This window comes from Pygocentrus nattereri, chromosome 18, assembly GCF_015220715.1.
Source record: "Pygocentrus nattereri isolate fPygNat1 chromosome 18, fPygNat1.pri, whole genome shotgun sequence".
NCBI lineage: Eukaryota > Metazoa > Chordata > Actinopteri > Characiformes > Serrasalmidae > Pygocentrus > Pygocentrus nattereri.
In genome coordinates this window covers 13,268,107-13,286,878 of record NC_051228.1, presented here as the reverse complement: position 1 = coordinate 13,286,878, position 18,772 = coordinate 13,268,107, and the positions used below count along the sequence as shown (strand labels likewise).

At 40.4% G+C, this 18,772-nt stretch overlaps 1 protein-coding gene and 1 long non-coding RNA gene across 10 annotated transcripts in view; one reads left to right on the top strand and one right to left on the bottom strand.

The window, feature by feature from the left end:
• Positions 1–18,772, bottom strand: part of auts2a (activator of transcription and developmental regulator AUTS2 a) — a 469,856-nt gene that overhangs the window by 128,522 nt on the left and 322,562 nt on the right. The gene's annotated exons all lie outside the window — the stretch shown is intronic.
• Positions 1,041–13,381, top strand: LOC119265993. Of its 2 annotated transcripts, XR_005131806.1 has the most exons (6): positions 1,041–1,866; positions 11,526–11,783; positions 11,929–12,157; positions 12,418–12,733; positions 12,837–12,974; positions 13,142–13,381. It is a non-coding gene; the product is annotated as an uncharacterized LOC119265993 (long non-coding RNA). The 2 variants fall into 2 exon arrangements; XR_005131807.1 differs by lacking the exon at positions 11,929–12,157.

Genomic DNA, 18,772 nt, shown 5'->3' with positions numbered 1-18,772 from the left:
CCTTTATTACTTCTAGGCTAGACTACTATAACGCACTACTGTCAGGATGCACGAGCAGGAGTTTAAACAAACTCCAACTAGTCCAAAACGCTGCAGCCAGGGTCCTCACTAAAACTAGAAAATTTGAGCATATTAGTCCAGTGCTATCATCACTTCATTGGCTACCTATTAAATTCTGTATTGATTATAAAATCCTTTTATTGACTTATAAAGTCCTACATGGTCTTGCTCCTGAGTACCTGCAAGACCTTATTTCTCATTATGAGCCATCACAACCACTCAGATCAAAGAGTGCTGGCTTATTAATAGTCCCCAGAATTCAGAAGGTTTCAGCTGGGGGAAGAGCTTTTTCTTATAAAGCCCCCAAACTCTGGAATGATCTTCCAGAAACTGTTCGGGACTCAGACACAGTCTCAATCTTTAAGACTAGGCTGAAAACTCACTTGTTCAGTTTAGCTTTTGGTAGCTAATGTTCCCCCTTAGATAAAGGCAGCAGGATCCAGGGGTCCATGGACACAGGGAATTATAGTAAACTGAGACGCTGGTGCTGTCGTCCCGCTGCTCGCACGCGGTCACTCAAGTTTGTGGACGGTGGAGCAGAGGGATGCCGAACTGTTTCAGAGTGCTGCCGTGTCTGTGTGTCCTTCTGGTTCTCTCCTTTTAGTTAAGCTGTCATAGTCAGATCTGCCGGAGTCATTAGCCACACTCTGTAAATGTTTACATTCCCTGTTTATGTACAAACGGATAGAATAAAACTAATTCCATGTCCCTGCTTTCTTTCCGAGTATACAATCACCTATATGTCCGGCTGGACACTGAAGGACGACTGACTGCTGAGCCCTCCTGCTACCCACTTCAGACCAGCTGCCCATGCCCCAGCGGCCACCACCTGCCTTGGACGAGCTGCCCACCCTACGCTGATGTTCTCATAGACTCCTAGTTATTCCTAATACCAATATTACTGCTATTAATATTAGTAATATAATCACTTGTAGGTAGTTTGACCAGAGGAGGATGGGTCCCCCCTGGTGAGCCTGGTTCCTCCCAAGGTTTCTTCCTCAGTTCTGAGGGAGTTTTTCCTTGCCACTGTTGCCCCTGGCTTACCCACCAGGGGGTTTCTGTACATTCTTACAGTCCTGTTGAAACTTTGTCTTTGAAAAGCTAACAATTTCTAACAATGAAAAGCTAATTAAGCGTTAGGTTAATAGAACTTATCGACACCTTTGCTTCACCCCAATGGGAAGGGCCAACAGTCAGAGAAAACACGATAACACGGAACCTTTAGTGCAGTTCGAGTTCTGCATTCTCAATAAGAAAACAGCTACAATCTTAAGTTTGTGCCAGCCTTCGTCAGAAAGACAGGTCAGAAGTATTGGAACGCTACACGATCAGATCTGAAACCTTTGTTGTTTTGCAGCTTGCCTGTTCGCCTACCCACCTTAAATTAAACCACCCTCAGAGATGGAAGGTGGATATTTCCTATCTGGCCAGGGAGAAGATATCCACAACTTTCAAATCTGCTAAAGAGAGGTAGTTAGTTAAATTAGTACCACCAGCCTCAGAACCCTGATTGCAATCTGAGCCTCGCCAGCAGAGTGGGAGCAGATTTCACACCAAGGAGACCCGGCCTCACACCCAGAGCCACGCACTAGCCTGTGAGCAGATCAACCATCAAAAGGCTGCCATACTCCACCCTCAGACGGCCACAAGACGCCTCCGTCCAATCACTGACAGAAAGGCGCATGCCCGCATGGCCCGAAGATGCCATATGCATGAGCGGCGAGGAGACGAACCAACGTGTGAGCTCCAGCCTTCGATAAAGCCGGTCTGGAAACGACCCTCTCTGGAAGTCAGCCCGACTCCCACGTAAGCTGGTTCCATCAATTTGCAGTGAGAGTCTTTCAAGTCTAAGTTTCTAATGGCTTACCAAGAACCACACTGCCTCGTGCCATTTAACTGAGAATCACTTTATGCAAGCTATTTGGTCCTTGTGACTTTTATTATCCTTTTTGTTGTGTTTTTGTTTTATTTTCTCTTGTCTATCATTGAATGTAGTCCAAAGGTAGTTTGATATTTAGCCAATAAACCCCCTTTTATTGAAGCTATCTTACCCTGGTCTGTAGACTTCGAATAAATCTGGGTTACCCCACACCCTCATCTAAGGTTCTAGCAATAATAATATTAAAATGGCAAAAACCATTACAGTGAGGTAACTGTCTGATCATTCACCATGACTTACTGTTAAACTGTCATATAAAAAAAAAGAATTTCAGTTCCTACTCCTTCAAGAGAGTGCACTAAAAGGAACTGAAGACAATGTCACCCACCACGGAACCACAGCACAATCACCTTAGAGAATACTCTAATACTTACAGTCCATTACATCTAAACTAGGCAGAGTGGAGCCCAGTTGCAGATCAACAATGGGAGACTAATGTACCAACAAAGGGACACAGCAGCTTCACACAGACTTACTACAGCAGAGAAATTTTGGCCATCAGCACAGTACTCTCCCCAACAACCCACTACACAAATCATGACACTAACACTGATCTTATCAAATTCCTTGCTAAGAATGAGCTTGTTCTTTCATCAACACTAACTTTGAAAACTTTGAATTCTCAGCAAATGAAGATGGATTTGCCGATCAAATGGCTGCGTAAAGGTTCAAGTGAACTGCAGTGACATACTCACTCAAAACCTGTGTGAGAATGGAGGAAACATCTGGTAGAAGAGCCCATGGTTTCATAGTATATTCTATAGATCTAAAAAGCAAACAGCAAAGAAGATCCTACCTCTTGATCTAGCTGCTGATATCTTGCTGCTTTTAGGAAGGGATATAATTAGGGCCCATAAGGTTTGTAAAAAACACAATGGTCCTCACAATGTACCATATGCACAAAATAGACCATGGGTAGATCATAATAGGGATGTACGCATAGGGGATGCTCACAAAACAAACATAGTGAGTGCCAAGAACACCTGCATCCTTGAAAACTGAAGACTAACTTGCCTTACTCCATGTGAGAATCAGATACAAGTGAAAGAATTCGATCATATCGATGGCAATGGATAGAATCCTCCCCTGTACAAACCCACACAAAGTGCATTAATGTTATCAAACAAAAAGACAATCTGGGAAAAATGGTTTTCTGTACAACTGAAAATGACAACTGGCTTGTTTAGTCCATCTAATGTTCCTTCAGATAATGAAATAGAAGTTTATCCAAAATTACATAAACAGCTGGGTTGTTCCTCTTCCTTTCAGTCACTCTTGCAGACGTCTCCCTAACAACACAGACAATGTTTACAGCCATCTGATGTCACTACAAAAGAATATTAAAGAAGAAGCCTAGAATGAAAGTGCACAATTTCACAGTTCATGCAAAAATGCTTGAAAATAAGCATGCTGAGCAAGCACCACTAGTCAAAGAAGGGGCAGAATGGTATCTCGCTACCTTTGGAGTTTACCACGCTCAAAAACCAGACCAGATTTGTGTGGTGTTCAATCCCAGTGGACAGTACAATGGAATCTCACTAAATGAGGTGTTACTTTCTGGACGAGACCTTAAAAACAGCTTCAGTGGAATGCTCTTCAGATTCAAAAAAGAACCTGTTACAGTGACAGCAGATATATGGCAGTATTGCATGTTGTACTGTTTTGTGGTGAGTAAAGACTGCAGAGACTTCTTACGGTTCCTGTGGTTCCATAAAATTATCTTAGTGAAGAAGTGGTGGAGTACCAAATGTGGAGTATCAACAGCAAACAGTCTGTGTGATCCACTCGGTTTCTTAGCTTCTGTCACTAATGAAGGCAGACTGCTCCTCAGAGAGGATCTTTTGACCCAAGATACAGAGTGGGACATATCTACCTGAGGCCAAATTTGAAGCCTGGAAAAGATGCCATCAGTCATTGTTCACACTGAACCAGGTATATATCCCACACACATATGCATCTTTGTCCACTTTCAAGTCACAGTACACAGAACTGTGTGTTTTTTCTGATGCTTCTGTAAAAGCAATATCAGCAGTGGCTTGAATGAGCACGGTCACAGTGAAATAGGCTTCATCTTCAAAGTGAATACAGTCAAATTCTACATTGACAGCAGAGTTGTGCTAGGGTACATACACAATAAGACATGATTTTATGTCTATGTGAAGAATTGTGTACAATGTGTCCTACATTCAACACAGTCAGAGCAGTGGAGTTATGATCCCTCAGAGCTAAATCCAGCAGATCGTAGTTCAGTGCATTTAAGCTGCTGAGCTCGCAGGCACTACATGGCTGACTGACAACAGCCTTCTTGACCAAGCAAGTTCAGAAGTCAATACTGAACATAAGATGACATATGACCTTGTAGATCCAGATTCTTATGCTGAGATTTGCTCCAAAGTAACCTCCCTAACCACACAAATTACATAACACAAGCTGGGTTCAAAGAGGTTTGAGCGTTTTTCTAGTCAGAGCTCGCTTACCAAAGCTGTGTCCCACCTCTGTCACATTGCTCAATGCTTCTCACTGCACAAGATTCTTTACTCCTCCAAGTTAGACCTGAAAAACTCACTCATGAAGTCCTTATCACCTTTATGGCACAGGTCAGTGCCATCGCAAATGCAAGGCCGTTAATATCCACAGACCTAGAGGCTCCCCTCATTCTAACCACTTTCTATGCTGATGACAAACAAATTGGGTGCACCTCTTTCTCCAATCATTAGGTTCCCCAAAGCAGACATAATTCTGATGAAGGACAGTCCAACAAAAAGAAATCAGTGGCCAATGGAAAATTTTTGTGAAGGCCATTCCCAATAAAGACGGACTAGTAAGAAAGGTAGAAGTCAATAATAATAATAAAAATAAATAAATAAATTTTAAACTTATTAGAAAAGCTGGCTCTGTTGTTGGAGAGCTGGTCTCTCTGGAGGTTATGGCAGAACAACGGATACTCAATAAGCTGTTAGCCCTCTTGGATAACACCTCACACCCCCTGCATGCTACACTGGATAAACAGAAAAGCACATTCCATGGATGACTGTTACAGCTGCACTGTGTTAAAGAGAGCCATGTAAGATCTTTCTCACCCAATGCTATGAGGCTCTACAATGAGTCTCCTTACTGCATTGACGGTACTGATCTTCTGCTGTCTGAACTGTGCTAAAGCATATGACTATATCACCTCCCCTGTTAACACTCTTTGTGTAATATATCATAACTTGCTGGTGTAATGACACTTTCACTATGCACTTTACATTGTAATACTGCTGCAACTCCTAGTTTTGTCTATACTCATTTTAGTTTACCTCATACCACTCAGTGCCTGCTATCATGTAAATACTACAAATCTGTCTCATATGCTATATAAATATGCAAATAAATACATGATGTAATGATATATTTCTTAACATGCCAGACAGGGAGTGCACTGGATTCAGTATATTGGTTTCTTTGTATGCTCTTTAATACCACCTGGTAGTGACTTCAGATAGCTGCACTGAAGAGGAAGTGAGCCAATAGTGAATATTCAGAATAACAGGAAGTAGTATTCATGAACACCTTTTTCTTCATAGACTCATGGAGGGAGCAAGTTCCCTTTGCCTTCAAGTCCACAAAAGCAGTTTCATCTGTTTGTCTTGCACTGCTTACAGTTATATTAATGTTTTAAAATGTCTTGTGTTAGATATAGTATTTATGACAATGGTCAATTTACTGTCAGCTATATAGATGTATTATTGTTTGGTGGTTAGAGCACGATGACCGCTGGGAGAGGCTCCAGCACCCGTGTGTGTGTGTGGGGGGGGGGGGGGGGGGGGGGGGGGGGGGGGTTAAAGCATTGGTGCTTCCGAAAATACTGTTGTATTTTCATCGTTCATTACTTACATTAACATACTTACTTTTAAGCCCTTGTTCAAACTGGTTTGCCAGTAATTGTGTCTCTCTGAATGTATTAGGTATATTATTTAGTACTTACCAGTTTGTATTTTGTATTATTTTTCACAGTTTTGCTAATTATATATATATTTTAAATTAAACCCCGCTAAACACAATAACCTGTCTGTTCCTTGGAGGATGCAAGGCTGGAGAATATATTGTTAAGCTAGCTGTATAACTGAAAATATGTTGTTTTAGTGAGGACAGCACAGTGACAATGTTTTAAATCCACGATAGTTTGGTGTTAGTCAAGCTCCGTCTGTTTGAATCAAAAGGACAAGAGCATCCCAAATCAAACAAAAGAAGATCAGAAACTCTAGCATGAATGGTCTCCTCAGTAAACCACCCACCCACACTGATGAAACAATAGCATTTTAGGTGAATACCAATTTACTTTCCTTCTCTCTACATAAAGCCTCTTCCTCTGTCCGCTTCACTCGCTTTTGTGCTGCAGATGGCTGGGGAGGGAGCTGCACTTGCATCTGTAATCCCCCTCCACACAGACAGAAGAGCTTGTTAATGTGCTTGCTGATCGCTACAAAAAGTCAAAGCAGAGTGGTCAGTAGGAATTAGGCTGTGTTTTAATTCAGTGGATTAAACTAATTCCTACTTAGGCCATTTGTTAAAAAAACAACCTGTCCTGGCTACGCCCTGGAATCAGGATCGCCTAGCTCTACCCCCTCACTCCAAACTATAATCAAGCAGAGTCTACTTTACACTGGTACAAAGATAACACACATGCACACACACATGCATCATGAATACAGAAGTACACAAAATAGCACACTTCTTCATAAAACACACACAATTGAACATGCATGCATACCCATACACTCACTCTCTCTTTTCTGACAGACAAGAAAGGAGTTTTTCCCAAAGAATAAGACAGAACATTCAACCAAGGAATCACAAGACACAAGAGCTTTAGCCCTTAGCCTCTTCAGAGTGCATTTGCTCTTTGAAGCTGTGCCATGGAAATGGGCCAAAAGACTCAGGTCTTTACACATCAATCAACTGCCGTTACCTACAATAAAGGCGTAAAAAAAATAAAGAGCTTCAACTTTAAGAAAGAAAGAAAGATATAAAGAAAGAAAGTGAAAAAAAAATGAAGAACCAGACACACAGCCACTAAAGTCTTTCACTGTGAAAGCCTATATCATTAACACAAGTGGAATGTGACATAAAAAGGTTAAACATCACAAAGGTGAAATAATTTTCTAGAAAAGCTATCTTTAAACTGTGAATGTGTTTTTGATTCATATTTAAGAAATTATGTTGAAAAGGATTCAAAGTGCAACTTTTACAGACTGATTTACACTTTTCTTTTAACTCTAACAACTGCACACTTGTGTGCACAAACATAAGACATTCACAATTGGCTCACTTAGCTAAGAAGGCTGTGTTCTATAACTTGAAGTCAGGATCCATTGCTAGTGAAGCCACACTAATCTGTGAACATGTTACCAATTCAAATCATATGTCATAACACAGAGTACACACTTTACAAACACACAGCAGCAAGTTTAATAAATTAAAACACATTAAAGTAGTGGCAAACTACTACAAAATACTATGAAATACTAAGCCAAAAACTGAATTTTGTTAGTAAAAGCAAAATACATTTGAGTGGTGGCCAATTACTATATAATGAAACTACATGAAATTACTTTACACCAGCTTAAATATTTCTCTATTTATTTCTACTACTTGAAGAAGTGAGGTTTTGCAAAGTTCATGGTTGTCTAAATGGATGCTTAACTTTAGTACAAACTGTTTTATGCCTGAGATTGTCTGTCTAGGTAATGATAAATGTGTGTTTGGTTACAACTTTGGGCTACAAGTATCTCATATAACTAACAGCTTCACTATTCACCTCCAGTAAAGAAAATTATAATTACCCTATAGCCACTGCATGCTGTCACACCAGGATAAATCAGAATGAGAAGTTAACTAAGAAACAAAAAACTTGCAGAGATTTGAATATTAAGAAGTGGAACAGTCGGTCGGTCGAGGTGTATAATCAAGTGGCAAAAAACTTTTGGTTAGAGAGCATTTGCAATAGATAGAGAAAAGGAAGGGATACCAGATAGATAGACAGATAGAGACTTGTAAAATGTAAATGAAAAATATAAATGTATATTATTGTAAAATAAAAATATGTAATTAACAAGAAACAAGTAATAAAATATTGATATGCATTACATTTTGGCACATGAACTGTGGAGCACATACACAAGCATCAGTGTCCTGATGGGTTAAATTTAAATTGGTATTCACAAAGATGATAAACACCTCTATCTTCTGTTTTTCTGTTGGTAAATGTGAGACTTGCAGAGTGCTGGCATCCCCGAAAAACTTTTGATCAGTAAACAAACACCCATGTTATAAACAAACAGTCTACACTAGCCCTTGCAGTTCACAGTCCAAATCAAATGAAAGAGATACATTATCACAAAAAAACAAACTGTGATGCAGGTTTTTAGAAAATGAACTTGGTATGAAAACAGCCTGATGTTCTTCAGAGATGTTAGCTATCAAATACTATCTACATATGGCATGTACATCCAGTGATGTACATGATACATCACTGTACCATGCTGGAAGCTCCTGAGAGCTTTCACAAATGTTCGTAGAACCAGTCTGCAGGCCTAGGTGCTTGGTTTTATACACCTGTGGCCATGGAAGTGATTGGAACACCTGTATTCAATTATTTGGATGGGTGAGTGAATATTATTGGCAATATAGTGTATATCTGTGTAAGTAAATAAATATGAGAAGAAAAAAATATTAAGTGGTGTTACATTGTATTCAATGGTATTATGGTATTATTGAGCCAAAGAAACACGGAAATAGAAATCAAAGAAATTTGTGTTTAAATCAATGCACAGGTCGAATTAAATGCAAAAAATCTACATTTGGCTTGTTTGTTGGATAGGTTAGAGATATTTGGATGTCATGTTATTTTATCTTTAGATAGTAAACAGATCTTTGATAATAGTCTTTCTTCATTTGCATACTCACTATGTTGCCTTCACTTTTACATTTCTCATTTTACATCTGCTCAGTACATTCTATAAAATATGTTTGTCTTCACTTCCATTCTCATTCACATTCATTTTTCTCCCGCTTTTTGTCCCCTTTCATTTTTCTCCCCTTTCTTCTTTTTTTATCATTCTCACTTCCACTCATTTATACCGCATATTTTCTAGAATATAATTCTAATGCTTGCAAAGCAAAGAGCTGTGTTGTTATCTCTTGGCTCCTTATTACACTGCTTGCACAGCAAAGCACTGTGCTGTTATCCCCTTGTTTCATCTTATTACAGTGCTCGCAAAGCACTGTATTATTTTCCATTCTTCTTATTATTCTTACAGAATCAAGAATTCTCTCTGTCTCTTTCAATATAATTGTATTAGCAGGAGTCTCCAGAACCTCTTTCACTATATCTAGGGTGGCACCACACCTCCAAAAGTGGCAGGGCAAAATCTATTGAAAATGAAAAAGAAGCAGCTCGATGATTGATGAAATGCACTTATGCCCTGACTAAAATTGACGTTCTTTACTCAGCTTTGTCTCTGTCCTGGAGGAGACCTGGTTTAAAATAAAATCTAAAAATAACTCTGGATAATGGGAAAATGAAAGGGCACTATTTTCAACCAGTATTCAGTCAATGAATGTCTTTACCATAATTATTTTTTTAATGAATTACAAATGAATACATTTTCTTTTTCTTTTCTTCTTGACCTCTACAAAATTTTGGCAATGACTCTGACTCTGTTTATCCTGGTCTTGAATCAGTCTCGCCTTAATGGTCTTGACTTACTTTATCTTAACTAAGTTAAGAATAACTCAGCCAGTGCTTTCCACATAATTTCAGAATAATAAACCTTAAGAGATAATAATGTTAGGAATTAAAGGGTTTGACCTACACATGATAATTCAATGTTTCCACTTTGTCTATATACATGTACTAAAAATACTAATAGGTATTACATTAAAAAGAGAACTGGGCAAAATAATAGCTTCTATATTTCTGCCTAGTGTCATTTTTACCATAGCTGTGTGTTCCATCATATCACTGCTCTGAATAAGTAAGGAAATCACTGAAGAGTTTTAAGTCTTTCCTTAAAAAGATTCCTGCCAAGCCAGGATATGAATGTCAAAAGATAGGGGGAAAAGAAATCATTATTTTCACTATAATAAGCACTTAAACAGTGGACTACTGCCATCTCTTTTTTCTTATTGATTTCTTGAGAAGCTACTTTACTGTTTAACAAGCAGAACTACTCGCAGAATTGTTTACATTTTACCCATATCGATTTCTTGAGCAACTTGCATGTGTGTGTGTGTGTGTGTGTGTGTGTGTGTTTGCGTGTTGCGATGAGGTGACGTACAGGGAAAGAGCTGGACCTTTCCACAATGCTCCTCATTATCAACTCATGATGGCTGGCAAACTGCTGGTACTGCTATGCCTGACACTCACTCACTCCCTCACTCCCTCACCTGTGTATGCTCTCTCTTATTAGCAGCTGGCTGCACATCACAGAGAGATAAGTGGACTCTAGTGTAAGCTGGCACTGCCATCATACTTAAACACATATACATACCCAGAAAGATAAAGGAATCTTCAACTGAGTAGATTTAATTAAAACTGGGGTGAGCAGATGGAGGAAGATGGAAGGAAGTCAATATGAGATAGCTCATCTGTTTGGCTCTCTAATTTTTCTCCCTCTCTTTACTAGTTTCCTTCATCTCTTTTGCTTTAACCTTCATTTTAATGAATCTTTCTTTTAATATATTTTTTTAGAATGTTTCAAACTGTGACTTTGACTGAATAGTAGACATTTTATCAAGACACTGTTTGATGTCAATTATCTAAACAATTCACATAAAAAAATGATGTCATAGGATATAGCATGGCATTGCCATGTACGCCATGTATGTACCCTATTGCTTTAAATTTTTGAAAACTCAAATAATATACATATATACCGTCTGTAAATGATGCCAGCAACACACAATCAGAATTTTGCCTCAAATCTGTACGCCCCATAACTCAAAACCAAGTTCTTCATCTTGTCCATGAAATAGGGTTACAATAATCATGGAATAGAAACAATACAAGAAATGGAAATGAAAATCAACAATGTTTTTCGCAAAAAGTAAAAAAAAATAAAATAAAAATAGAACCTGAAAGAAATGCACAGCTACATTACAGTGTGCTTGTCTTCTAATTGAATACTGTCTTTCTGTTGGTAAAGGTAGGCTCTGAGTTGAGACTTTCTCTAGCTTAAACTCTGTTAGTTACAAGGCTGTCTTGTAGTACCTAGTGCTTAATTGGAATTACTAGTTTTAGGTGTGGTTTCGGGTTAGCCAAAGGTGCGAACTGTAGGGGCCGAACTATCAGTCACAAGGCTGATAAATTGAGGAGGTGTTCCGCTACAGACAAACTTTGTCAGCGGTCTGTAGCAGCTGTAATTCATCAACTGAGACGCGTCTGCTTAACTTTGGCTAAGTATTGCTTTGTTATCCTTCATTACCTTATGTCATAATTACTGTTTATCATATGCTTTGCAACACCTGTTTACTCATCCCCCAGATCAGGACCCGTAATTCCAGTAACCTCATCTATCCCCCACGGTCGTCAGAATCTTAGACCAGGGTTGCAGATGGGCTCTGGAATTGCCAATCTGCTGTGAAGAAGACAGACTTCATTTCAGCCCTCGCATCCTTCTATTCACTGCACTTCCTGGCGTTGACGGAGACCTGGATCACCTCCATGAACTTGACGACTCCAACAGCCCTGTCTTTCACTTCTCCCATACTCCACGGCATTCTGGCAGGGGTGGTGGCACAGGTTTGCTCTTGTCCAGAAAGTGACGTTTCACTCCACCTGCTTTTTCACAGCTTTCAATTTCCTCCTTTGAGTACCATGCAGTCACTGTATCTTTCCCCACTAAACTTCACATCATTGTTCTTTATCGTCCTCCCATCTCCTCTAGGCTACTTCATTGATGAGTTAGACACTCTACTGAGTCTCTTCTCCATTGGTGAAACCCCACTCATACTCTTGGGTGACTTCAACCTGCCATCAGACAAGCTGCAGTCATCCTGCCTCTTACCACTGCTATCATCCTTCGACCTCGCCCTCAAGCAGACTCCTCCAATGCACAGAGCAGGCAATGTTTGGACCTGATATTCACCAGACCTACCTCCACGCTGGATGTGACAGTAACTCCCATGCATCACTCTGATCACCACTTCCTATCTTTCTCACTCTCCCTCCCTGTTACTACTGTCCATTCCACCCCTTTGTGCTCCTCTTCACGGCACAACTTGCATTCCACTCCTTCCTCATCTTTCACCTCAACTATCCTGACCACCCTTCCCCATCCTGACTCATTTTCCTCTCTCTTAGTGAACAAGTCTAGGGTTGCTTTCCTTTCTTCACTCTCATCTGAAATTAACTTTCTGTGGCCTCTCACCTCCAGGCCAGCAAGATCTTCCTCACCTGCCCCCTGGCTGATTGGTATCCTGCACAGTAACTGACAAGAACTATAAAAGGCTGAGAGAAGGTGGAGGAAATCCCAGCTCGACTCAGATCTTCACTCCTACCAATCTCTTCTTTCCAAGTTCTCACATGAAGTTATTGCTGCAAAGTCATCTTTCTACAGAGGGAAACTGGAAGCATCAGCATCTGATCCATGCAAGCTCTTCAACATCTTCTCCTCTCTTCTCAACCCTCCTCCTCCCCCTCCACCCTCTTCTCTCACCCCGGAGGATTTTGTCACCTTCTTGGAGGAGAAGGTTGATAGAATCCGCTAGTCTTTTCTCTCTGTCCCCACTCCTTCCACTAGACCGCCTCCTCTCATTCTCAATCGCTTAAACTGTTTTTCTTCTCTTTCCACAGATGCTGTCCTTCAACTGATCAAATCCAGTAACCCAACCACCTGCCCACTGGATCCCATCCCATCTGCACTGTATCAGTCAATCTCCAAGGACCTACTGCCCTTCATCACTTTTCTCCTCAATAAGTCCTTGGCATCAGGTGAGGTTCCATCAACTTTCAAGACTGCAAGAGTACTTCCCATGTTGAAGAAACCCATGCTAGACAGCTCTGATGTCAACAACCACAGACTGGTATCACTTCATTCTTTCCTTTCAAAAATTCTTGAACATGCAGTCTATAATCAAATTTCTCTCTTTCTCACACAGAACCAGCTCCAGGACCCCAACCAGTCTGACTTCAAACCAGCGCACTCAACAGAAACTGCCCTCAAAGCAGTGACTGAGAAGCTCCAATCAGCAAGATCAGCCAAACTGTCATCTGTCCTGATCCTTCTTGATCTCTTAGCAGCTTTTAACATAGTCAGCCATACTATCCTTCTGGACATCCTCACCAACCTTGGAATCATTGTCTATTAGTGGAAGTGGTTCAAGACCTATCCGGAGGATCGCTCTTATCAGGTAACATGGAGAGGGTCCACATCCTCTCCATGCAGGCTCTCCACTGGTGTCCCACAAGGCTTGGTGCTCAGTCCTCTTCTCTTTTCTTTTTACACCAGCTCTCTTGGTGATGTAATATCTTCTCATGGCTTCTCTTATCACTGATTAACTGATTATCTCTGATGATTGTGAACCTAACTTGGTCATGCAGATATCTCCTGTACAACATCCATGGGATCCGACCCTTCCTCACCCGAGAGGCCGCCCAGGTGCTAGTGAAGTCTCTTGTCAACTCAATGCTGGACTACTGTAACTCGCTCTTGGCTAGTCTTTCCATGCAGGCTATCAAGCCTCTGCACCTCATCCAGAATGCGGCAGCACAGCTCGTCTTCAATCTCCCCAAGTTCAGCCACGTCACCCCACTGCTGTGTTCCCTTCACTGGCTTCCTGTAGCTGCATGCATCATATTTAAAACCCTAATGCTTGCCTACAAAGCCAAAAATGGACCAGCCCATGCCTACTTGATGGCAATGGTGAAATCTCGAACTGTACCATGAGCTCTTCGAGCTTCGAGTACAGCTCGGCTTGACCCGCCATCCTTCAAAGCACGTGGAAGACAAGCGTCGAGAATGTTCTCTGTACTGGCACCCAAGTGGTGATATGAACTCCCACTGGCTGTCTGACCAGCAGAGTCTCTTGCTTTCTTCAAACACAGACTGAAGACACATCTCTTTACACAGCACTTAAATGAGCACTGAATTACGTATTGTTTGCAATATATTGTGCTGCACTTACATATTATATTTTATTGTATTGTATACTGTGTATTGTAGTTTACTTTATTGTTGAATGCACTGTGTATTGTAGTTTACTGCATTGTATTGTATGGCACAGAGTTCTGTGTTCAACTCCGTTCCTTTGGTCTGGGCATCTATAGTGACTTGTTTCTAGCAGTACCTGAGCTCAGGACTGTCTTTTTCCCTAACCTTTTGGTAACTAGCAAAGATACTTTCTCTAGACAGACAAAGCACTTCTTGTAAGTCGCTCTGGATAAGAGCGTCTGCTAAATGCTGTAAATGTAAATGCAAATGTACATTAAGGATTTTCCCAGTACATTGCGACAGATTTTCCCCTCGTCCTCTAACTTAATTGAGCAGTGTCTCCCTTCAGCAGTGCCATGTTATACAAAGTATGTGATCTGATGGCAAAAGGAGTTAATTATGTAACATTATATTGTCTATTTTTTTCTATTTTTGACCGTGTCCCTCAGGGGATCCTGTTGGGCGTGCTCTGGGAGTACGGGGTGAGGGGCTTGTTGTTACGGGCCATTCAGTCCCTGTACAAACAGAGCAGGAGCTTGGTTCGTATAGCCGGCAGTAAGGTTGGTTTCCAGTCAGGGTTGGACTCCACCAGGGCTGTCTGTTGTCACAGATTCTGTTCACAACTTTTATGGACAGAATTTCTTGGAACAGCCAAGTGGCGGAGGGTGTCCAGTATGGTGGCCTCAGGATTTCACGTCTGCTCTCTCCAGCTCTCTCTGGACCAGTTTGCAGCAAAGTGTGAAGCGGCTGGGATGAAAATCAGCACCTCTAAATCTGAGACCATGGTCCTCAGTTGGAAAAGGGTGGAATGCTCTGTCCAGGTCGGGAGTGAATTCTTGCCCTAAGTGGAGGAGTTTAAATATCTTGGGATTTTGTTCACGAGTGAAGGAAGGATGGAGCAAGAGGTTGACTGGCGGATTGGTTCAGCGTCTGCAGTAATGTGGACCCTATACTGGTCAGTCATGGTGAAGAGAGCGCTAAGCCAGAAGGCGAAGCTGTCAATTTACTGGTCAATCTACATTCTGACTCTCACCTATGGTCACGAGCTTTGGGTAGTGACCGAAAATGAGATTATGGATATAAGCGGCTGAAATGAGCTTTTTCTGCAGGGTCGCCGGGCTCTCCCTTAGAGATAGGGTGAGAAGATTGGCGAATTGGGAATTCAGAACTTAGCCATTGCTCCTCCACATTGAGAGAAGCCAGTTGAGGTGGTTTGGGCATCTGGTAAGGGTGGCCTCTGGACGCATCCCTAGGGAGGTGTTCCAGACATGTCCGACGGGGAGGAGACCATGGGGAAGACCAAGGACACATTGGAGGGATTATATCTCTCAACTGTCTTGGGAACGCCTCGGTGTCCCTCTGGAAGTGCTGGAGGAGGTGGCGGGGGAGAGGAAGGCCTGGACCTCTTTGCTTAGGCTGCTGCCCCCATGACCCGGACCCAGATAAGCAGTTGAGGATGGATGGATGGATGGACAATGTCCCAACTTCATTGGAATTGGGGTTGTAGGTTAGCTTCCATTAAATGTTAATCCAGAACCAGGTGTAATAAGTTAGCCTGTCACCAAGGCAAATACTTTTTGGTCATAAAGTAATCCTACACTATCTTATCAACAGACTTTTATCAGGAACATTTGACCCACAAATTAAAAATCCAGTACATTAAACTCTCTGCGTCTTCAACTTTAGACTTGTACTACACTTTCTTTACACTTATTTGACAAAAATGACCCAAGTAAACACAAAAATGCTGTTTTTAAATGATGATTTCATTTGGGAAGGAAAATGCTTCAGGATTCAAATACAGATGCGAAACAGTCTGGAAAGGGTTACAAAGTCATTGGTATGAGCCGTTATCCACAAATAAAAAAACTTCAGACAGTGGTGAACCTTCCCAGGAGTGAGCTGCCTACCAAAAATTTCACCAAGAGTGCATCGCCGACTCATCTATAAGGTCACAAAAGGAGCTACAGGTCTCATGTGACTCAGTTAAGGTCAGTGTACATGCAATAAGAAGGACACTGGGCAAAAATGTAAGGCTCATCTTGGATTTGCCAAAAACATGTACATGACCCCTCAGACTTTTAGGATAATACTCTGCGGACTGATAAGTCAAAGGTGGAACCATGTTCCAGATGGGTCCCATTACATCTTACGTAAAGCTAACACTGCCTTTCACCATAAGAACATCATACTAACAGTCAAACATGGAGTGGCTGAGTCAAATTCCTGCCAATGAGATGCTGAGGCAAGACCTTTAATGGGCATTTCATGTGCAAAGATCCTTAGTTGAAAGAAAACTAATCTGCAAAGAAAAATGGGATAAACTTCCTCTACAGCAATGTAAAAGAGTCATCGCAAGTAATTGCAAACATCATGTGTGTTTGACCAGAGGAGGATGCTACTCCCCTTGTGAGTCTTGGTTCCTCACAAGGTTTCTTCCTACAGTCTGAGGGAGTTTTTCCTTGCCACCGTCACCTCTGGGATATATGCTGTAACTGTATGTATTCAAACTTCTGTAAAGCTGCTTTGTGACAACTTCAATGTAAAAAGCGCTATACAAATAAACTTGAATTGAACTGAAATCTGCCAAAGGTGGCACAAGCAGTTATTAGGTTTAAGGGGCAATTACTTTTTCACACAGGTGATGGAATAAATTTTTATCTATAATAGAATGATCATTTAAAAGCTGCATTTTGTGTTTGCTCACATTGTCTTTATATTATAATTGGTTGGATGATTTGAAATACAAATTAGCAAAAGTAGGAGAAACCAGGTAAGGGGCAAACAAAACAAACATGTGTTTGTATGTGTGTATCTTAGATGTATGTGTGTATATTTTAAATCTTGTTTTATTGCCTTATTTTCTTGTCTTTGTGTTTTACATTCTATAGCAACTTTAGTATGAGAAAAGAACTATTAGTTGTAGTGGTACTGAGGTCAAGCTAAATGAATAATCTTTATGTCCTACCTATGTTTAACTAGGATGTATTAAATGTTAGCTTGCTGGCTAACTGGTTTCTGTTATTCACAAATAAATACATAATTTGGTTTATCATCATATACTAATTTTAGGTATACAAAAATGCAGGTAAATATACATTTTCTTTGGCTGTGTTGACCTCTGAGTTCTCTGAGTAGAACCCCTTATAGCGCAATATACGTGCTAATTTTATCAAGTACGACTCTACACATTATTTTCTGCCTGGCTATAAACAAACACAATCAGTCTAGATGTTTAATTAAATTGTATAACTACTCTCTTTGCATTATTACTGTTCATGGTCGGCTGATTAGCCAGCTTCTTCTGTTATTTCCTAAAAGAATGGTTTGTGGACCCACTGTTTTCATTTTTTTACCTTAACTTTTTACTGTTCATGTTTGGCAAGTTAGCTAGGTTGGTAACTGCACCAAAATGAGTGGATTGTTTTTGTCATCAAATTTCTTTGTACAGCTATGGTCACAACTATTTTGTAATTCAAAACTACAATTTTGTGACAGCTTTAAGCTTTTAAATAGAAATTAGAAATTGCAAGCACATGCTGGCTGATTTATACTGTCACCAAGATAAATCAATAAAAATGGACCAATGATATTGAAAATTCTGGCTTTGTTGTTGGAAAAACAAGTACCAACCAACAAAAAATTATGTTATTAGTGTTATTCTTTGGCTAAGACCTCAAGTCAGGCCCAGTGGCAGACCTAAGGTTTATTTGTTATAAAATTAAATGTTATTATAACACTGCAGTACAGAATCAGAAAGATCGTAGCTAACTAAATATTAAAATAGAGATATTACCTTTAAGAAACAGCAGCATACCAACACCAGCCACACATGGATACCAAGTAAAACTGTAAATTGCATTTTACTCTTGCATTTGCCCAACACAAACATAAAAGTGACAAATTCAAAAACACAATGGACACACTGTGCTGTTGACGTAAATAGCAACTCTTATGCTACACAACTTTATAACATTTTTAAATGTCACTTGAGTGCTATAGTTCCCTGCTTAATTACTGCAAAGCACACAGATACAAATGCATCTTAATTACTGCAAAGCGCAAAAAACAAATGCATCTTTATCCTGCCCATACTCAGAAGAGCTACAGCCATCTTGACGTCTCCTAAGCAGTTTCTCTTTCTATTCCCTGTAGACAATTTTTATGATATCTGTCCAAAACACTCTCATGGTGCCAAGGCCTGCCTCACACCCAGCTGATGCTCTTGAAACATCTTTTAAAGAGTCTTCCTTTTATTTTGTTTTCCTAGACCAATATATGTACCAATGCAAATGATTTTCCACTTTTTACCCTTTTACTTTTTTGCCTTAGTTCAATTCACTTGTTATACTTTGAACCTTTTCACAGACGATGCCAAATGCAATTTCTATTCAGTGGCCAAGCAGAGAGCTCTAAACTGATTATCCCAATATGAACCGTGGCAATCCAGTATATTGTTGGGTCTGAAAAGGCCTTGAAACCCATGAAAGGGGTTCCCATGTGCACTCTGAGTTCCATGACACAATGTTGCATCTGTTTTGCAAGGGAGAAATTAAGTGTGTATAAGTCTATGCAAAGC